Here is a 7,715-nt window from a genome sequence, read left to right as displayed (position 1 = left end):
ACCACCCTCAACACCCGCAGCAGCCGCCCCAGCCTCAATACCCCCACCCACAACACCCACAACACCCCCAGCACCCGCAACCGCCCGGCCCACACCAGCACCCACCTAGACCCCAGCCACCCCACCCTCAACACCCTCATCCCGGGGTCCATCCGCAGCAGCACCCCCACGGCCCTCCGCCTCAGCAGGGCCCCCACCATCAGCCCATGCCACACCCGCAGCAGCACCCCCATCACCCCCCGCACCCCGGCCCACAGGGCCCACACCCTCGACACCCTCCACCACACCATCGGGGTCCAGGCCGTGGATCGCCGCATCCCGGACACCGACCTGCTCCAGACCAGGTTTGTATGGTATCTTCACTATACTACAAATTTTGTGTCTGCACCTTCTAATTTAATTAATTCATCTAAATTGGTGTATATTTGTTTTTCCTACTTCCTGTTGTTCATCATATGTTTCCTTAACCTTTGCAATATTTCTTATCTAATCTGCATCACATGAAATCCAATACTTGCTTCTTACTAATTTTAGGATGCTGATTCCATAAATAGTGCCTGTTTTGTTTTGTAAGTTAAATACATTTTCAATACTTCTTTTTGTCATTGAAAACTGAAAAAGCTGATATATATATATATATATATATATATATATCACTAAAATAAAAATTCAAAAGGCAAAATTCAGAAAGCATCAACAAATAATTTTGTGATGGGATTTTGTCTTTTTTAGATTTTTGTCATTTTTAGTAAAATAAATTTCATTTTTTAGTAATTTTAGTAGTTCAGCATGCTGTAAGCATATGTATTTCAGTTAGTTGCCTCTTAACATTTCAAATTTTTTTTTAGTTGTTTCTTTAAGTTTTTCATCTGTTGTTTCAATTTTATTTTATTTTAAATAGTTTTAGTTTTGGTTAAAGATAACAACATTGATTGAAATCAAATCACAATATATGGCTGGTGTTTTCAGCAGGTGATTGACCTCTGTATAATCTACCTGTCTCTCACTGTAATGCAATCTCTAAATTTCCTAATCTAAACAACCTGCTCTTTCACCTTTAACTCATCGAATTCTCCTAATTTCATGCTGACCTCTGGATATCTGGATATATTTTGGGCCCAAAGGATGATGAAGAAGGAATTTGGGCATAACTATTTCCAAACCAAAGCTATGATGTTGTTTTGTGGGGTGAGATCTTGATGTCTGATGTCAGTTGTCTGGTTTAAAATGAGATTTTGTGAATAAAAGCACTTTGCCAAACAATTTTTCTTTGTTATGTTTGCAGACAATTCAGTCACTAAAGGAGGAGCACAGCCATGCCATACAGATGAAATTCTACATTGTTCACTTGGCCAGTCTTTACCTACAATCAGATTCATTCTTTTGGATGGGGCCACATTTTTTTCCATGCATTAAGGAAAGAGGCGGAGCATTAGTTTGAGTGGGAGGGCCAAGCTGGAGATGACCACCTGAGCAGGTAAATACTATCAACAGAAGTACTAACACTTTATTTACTTTATTTTTTAATTTACAGTTTTCATATCATACAGTACCATTGTGGTCAATAACCTTAAGATTAATATGAATTGATATAAATATAATGAATATATTACTATAATATAAAGAAATTAATATTCAGCAAGGGCACATTCTATTGATAGAAAGTGACATTCATTTTTTAAAGAAATTAGTACTTTTATTCAAGTGACAGTAAAGACGTGTATAATGTTACAAAAGATTTTTATTTTTAAATAAATGCTGTTCTTTAGAACATTCTATTCATTAAAGAATCCTGAAAAAATGTATCAATGTTTCAGCAAAAATATCAATCAGCACAACTGTTCAACATTGATAATAATAATAATAAATGTTTCTTGAACAGCAATCATTTGACAATGAAGACTGAAGTAACGATGCTGAAAATTCAGCTTTGCTTCACAAAAATAAATTAGTAGTTTTTAAATAAATTAATAGTTTTAATAATATTATATATAATGATATTTAATAATAATAATATTTAGCAATATATATATATATAAACATTTTCCAAGCAAACCTTATAACAGAAAACTTACAATTAAGGTTATAACTTTTCCCCCATGATGACCCTTACCGCCAAAATAATTAAACAGACAAAATAAAATAAAATACTTTTATTTTAAAATAGACAATTGAAGACTAATTAAAAAAATAGATACATATTAAAAATACAAGATAAACATTACAATATTGTACACATTTACAAATAAACAATATCATTGTAGGAATAATAAAAATAAATAAATACCTAAACAATAATACAATTCAATTCTCTGACATATTCATAGTGGTCTTTACATAAATATAAAACCAAGCAACATGGTGATCATGTTTAAACCAGTTTCCACAAATCTCTTTATAATGATCAGTTAAGGGGGGGGGGGGTCTTCATCTTTTCAAAATATGTGATCATAGGTTGCCACATCAATTTTTGGACAGATCCCTTCATTAAATATTTAACTTTTTCTCATTTCAAATATAAAACCAGGTCACACATCCACACTGAAGCTTTAGGTGGGATTGCTGATTTCCACTCGAGTAATATTCTTCTCCTCACTAATAAAGTGGCAAAAGCGATAAAATTTTTTTGTTATCTTTGTTATCAAACACCTTGTTTGTCAATGATACTTTGTGTTATGGTACACCAAAAATAGCAACTTCAACACTGGGATTTATTTCTAAATTAAAGGCATCTTTTAGTGTTTTAAATATTACTGTCCAAAAGTCACTCACCTTTTGAAAAGCCCAAAACACAATATTGCTGTTTTTAATGTATTTTTGTGCAGCCTTGTTGAGAATTAGAGACTTCTTTCCAAAACATAGACATGGTGTAATATTAATGCTAAATGAGGCATTCTCTTAAGGATAATTATTCCATGTTGTTGTTGTTGTTTTCAGATGATTAAAAAAAAAAAAATGGAGAGGAAGTCTTGAGTGAACAGAAACATAGTTACTTCCTGGTGCAGTCCTTTTTCTAAAGACATTTGCCTTGAAGACTGTCCATGCTCAGTCAACACTAGATGAGACACTGCAGCTGCTCCTAGTTGCCTGGTTTTCACTTGCGACCGGTGCATCCAGCTGGACCCGCCCCTTCTCATCACTGCCCCGCCCACTCTCATCTAGCTCCACCTCTTCAATGAAGCAACATGTCAGCCTGCACCCATTCAAGCCTTGATTCTGTCATTTCTCTGCTTTTTTTATGTAATCCAATGTAAAATAATACCATCCTAATAATTTCATTTTGAAAAATTTTTTACGATCACGTCTGCATTCGCAATTTTAATCTTAAAGGCCAACTGTTGCCTGCCTTCAATTCTTTAGGTTTTATTATATGTGCTACTTTACATTTATGTACTTAGGAGTTCATTTCGTCTCACCGATTATAACGCACATAACATACACCATGCTAACCAGAATTTGCCCTTTCTTTTTGTTTGTGCTGCGCTCCAAACACCAAGCCTGGTCTGCATGTAAGCTCTCATGCACCTATGCACCTCCACCCCTTACAACAGGGAACATTTCTAATGGTGCTTCAATTGGTGCTCAGGCCCAAAAGAGATGGAGACAGCCATGGCTAAACTATTTCGGACATCAGCTGATCTATAACACTCCATGAATCCATGGCGGCAAGTTTTTCGGAATATAATTGAGATGTTTTCCCAAGCTACTGCTGCAGGTCGTAGCATTGATGAATTCGTCAAGACGTCTGTTGACAAGGCCAGTCCAACCTGCGTGTCCCATAAAGGGAATGTCCTTCTCCTTTAACGAACCGCCCCACCAGGTACCGGCGGAGCTACCGCCAAAATCTCGTAACGTCTCAACATGGTGGCGAGTGCCTATTTATAAATAGATAGTAGATATATAGATAGAGAAATACTAGCTAAATAAAGTGTGTCTACTGTGGTCAGACTATTGTGTCAGAAATCAAGGGAAACTTTTTTTTCGGTGTGTTTGAGTCGTGTGTGTTATCATTGTCTGTTTGGCCCTCACAGTGCTCCAATTACAAGATATTTGCACTGGGGTCTATGCAAAAAAAGAACACAAAAGGTCTTTTGCAGGACATGTGCAGAATCAAGAAACTAGATCTTCAGCTAGAAAAAGTGTTGTATAGAATATGTTGCACCTCACAAAAAAACAAAAAATCAAACGGCAATGAGATTTGAACAAAAAATGTATTTTGGTGACCTGAGGTGGATTTCATCACTGTCATTGTAAACACACCTTAAAGGGATAGTTCACCCAAAAATGAAAATTCCGTCATTAATTTCTCACCCTCATGTCGTTCCAAACCCGTAAGATTTTCTTTCATTTTCGGAACACAAATTAAGATATATTGGATAAAATCTGGAAGGTTTTTGACCCTCCATAGACAGCAACACAACTGACACGTTCAAGGCCCAGAAAGGTAGCAAGGACATTGTTAAAATAGTCCATGTGACATCAGTGGTTCCACCTAAAGGTTATGAAGCTACGAGAATACTTTTTGTGTGCAAAGAAAACAAAAATAATCACTTTATTCAAAAAAAAATTTCTCTTCCGTTTCAGTCTTCAACGTGCATTCATGAGAATACCACAACGTATGCATGTGCTGCTGCTGACACAAGAGCTGGCGTTCTGACATAGAATTGTATGAATGACTTCCATTGTATGGTCAAAAAATATAATGGAAGTCAATGGAAATGGCAATGGCTGTTCGATTACCAACAGTCTTCAGAATATCTTCTTTTGTGTTGAGCAGAAGAAAGTAACTCATACAGATTTGTGACGACATGAGGGAGAGTAAATGACCATTTCCATTTTAGGGTGGACTATGCCTTTAAGAAGCATAAACATAGTTTAAAGTGGAAGAACACATTGAGATGCCTGGGATATGTTAACAGTTGTTATGCATTGTCTTGTGTCATTTCACTGCTGTTGTCTGTAGTTGTGGGGTTCACATTAGGACTTTGGCAGAGCCCAAAATATAACCAAGATCTGACTGTTAAATGACCTGTCTGTGCTTCCATGTTGCATTTCACCTTCTCGTTATTTAGGCGTCGTCACATTATTTCAAGAATCGCATATGTTTCTGTTCTGTGTTCACATAATGTCAGAATTACCGCATTTAAAAGATTCTGTTCCAATAAGTTTGTAGGCCTATCTTTGGGCTCAGAAATTATTAATTTTTATGACAATCCTCAAATTTTGAGGGTCAAAGAAAGTGCATAAAAAAATGACATGAAACTAGTTTAAAGTAGGCTAACTGTATGTAGTTCTGCGTATTTCTGTGACTTTTGAACTCCTACGGTTAAGTGAGTGGGATTCACAATATAGAACTGTCGTAATTTCGACAAGCTGTCGTAAAGCAATCTCACCAAACTTACAAACTCCCAGATGTTTGAAGGGAGCATGAAAGAAAAGAAAAGTCAGAAGAATGATTTTGAAACTCAAGGTGAAAGGTAATACACACTTACTGTACATACAGTTGCTTTAATGTTAATATTTTGGTCATTATGAACATGTCACAATGAGCAAGTTAGAAGTCGGAAACTTCACGGTAATTCTGTCATGACGTGAGCGCATCATTGTCGCTGTGCTCTAGAATATTCCTACGTTTCTTTAACTATTGTGACTGATGAACACTGATCCAGAATATGTCCACCATGTGAATACTGGATGTTTCTGACTCCGTTTCAAACACTAGAAGAGTGTTTGATCTGCTGTTCTAATATTTATGTCTGTCTACCTGTCTGTCTGTCTGTTGTGCAAGTCTATAATTGTACTATAAGGACAAAAAAGACGTCAGACATATTGCAGTCCTCCACCTTCAGGACCTTTTATTATTGAATACTTGAAGTAGGGGGATATCTCCTGCCTTGGGAAGAGATATATTATATAGAACAAAGAAAAAAAAAGAGAAGTGTTGACTTGTGTGGTGATGATGCATGGTTATGTACATTATGTGCCAATTCTGGGCTGTGGTGAAGTCTAACATTAGACTAAAGGTCTAATGGATCTCTACACAGAAATTATTAATAATGAATGAAAGAAAGAAGATTCAGCCCTGTAGGGTTTATAAAACTATGACGTATGTCAAAAGGGCCTCTGGTTTGAGCAAAGGCCCAAAATAAAGAGAACAAACGTGAAGATTTCTCTCTATATTTATATTTGTTGTGTGCCAGTTGCATTGTTTCTTTTATTTCACGATGTCAAAAAAATGCAAACCTCTGGATGATACAAACCACTGTGACAAATGCCAGAAAAGAAATAGTATAATTCTTCTTAAAAGCAAAAAAAACATTGTTTTTACTTTTTTAAGATATTTATTTATGTTATGTTTTTTTTTATGGTTCATGCTTTTTTGAATATGTCAGTTTGGGACTGTAAGATTTGTACATTAAATTAGTTTACTGTTCTTTTTCTGTACAGCAGTGCAGACAAGTCCAATGTGAGTGTCAGCATGCCGAATGATACCGTGTGAACGTGGGGTTCATTTTCCCATGGTGCACCAGTCGTCACGGATGAGACGCATTGGCATCGTGATGGTGTAATGCAGGGGTGCCCAAACTCGGTCCTGGAGGGCCGGTGTCCTGCAGAGTTTAGCTCCAACCCCAATTAAACACACCTGAACCAGCTAATCAAGCTCTTATAGGCATACTAGAAACTTACCAGCAGGTGTGTTGAGGCAAGTTGGAGCTAAACTCTGCAGGACACTGGCCCTCCAGGACCGAGTTTGGGCACACCTGGTGTAATGTGTTTGAGAATGGTGTGTCCTCACCCACATCTTCCCGCCCACTGCCAGTGGATTGCCCGTGCAACTAAATAAAAGCGTTCGCATGTTTTCGGGGTGCAGATCTGAGACGCTAAAAGAGTGTGGGATATGCTTGCATGATTGTGTCTGTGTATGCAAATAGGATTGTTACAGGGGTGTGAATGTTGCGCGTGTGTTGGAGAAAGTTGGCGGTGCGAGAGCCTATAGCAGGCGCGACTGGGGTGTTCGGTATGAAATCTGTCATGTTCGACATCTGAAATCTGTCAACCTCCCTGATATTTGCTATTGTATGTGTTGTCGGGGTGCAGATCTGAGACGCTAAAAGAGTGTGGGATATGCTTGCATGATTGTGTCTGTGTATGCAAATAGGATTGTTACAGGGTGTGAATGCTGTGTGCTGTTCTCCACAGTTGGAGAAAGTTAGTGGAGCGAGAGCCTAGGAGGCGTGACTGGGGTGTTCGGTGTGAAATCTGTGTCATGTTCGATGTTTTTAAACCCTGTTGGACTTTACTCTGAGTCCTCAACCTCCCTGATATTTACTATTGTACGTGTTGTAATCCCCCCCCAACTATTCTTGAGTGTCAGTCGGCTTGTTTATATCCATTAAATAAAAGTGACTTTCTTTCTGAGATAGCCTATGCTCTGTTTCATTTAAAAACAAATAAAAATGTATTAGTCGAAGTCCAAAGAGTGTTTGTCCTCATAAAAATACACTGTATATTGCTGTTACATACACAACTGTTCAAAAGTTTGGTTCTTTAAGATTTAAAATATATAGGCCTATATATATTTAGCCAGGTCACATTAAATTGCTCAAAAGGGACATTAAAGAGGACTTACTAAAAAAGTAAATTACAAATAAATGCTGATTTTTTTTTTTTTTTTTTTTTTAAAAATAAGAAAAAAAATTTAAAAGAAATTTAAA

The 7,715-nt window shown here is 37.1% G+C and overlaps 1 pseudogene; it reads right to left on the bottom strand.

The window, feature by feature from the left end:
* Positions 1 to 105: 105 nt before the first annotated feature.
* The window catches only part of LOC107743272 (cysteine-rich with EGF-like domain protein 1), a 13,996-nt pseudogene continuing 6,386 nt past the window's right edge, over positions 106 to 7,715 (bottom strand).

This window comes from Sinocyclocheilus rhinocerous, unplaced genomic scaffold, assembly GCF_001515625.1.
Source record: "Sinocyclocheilus rhinocerous isolate Xijiao unplaced genomic scaffold, SAMN03320098_v1.1 scaffold227, whole genome shotgun sequence".
NCBI classification, from domain to species: domain Eukaryota; kingdom Metazoa; phylum Chordata; class Actinopteri; order Cypriniformes; family Cyprinidae; genus Sinocyclocheilus; species Sinocyclocheilus rhinocerous.
This window is presented reverse-complemented; position numbering and strand designations above follow the sequence as displayed.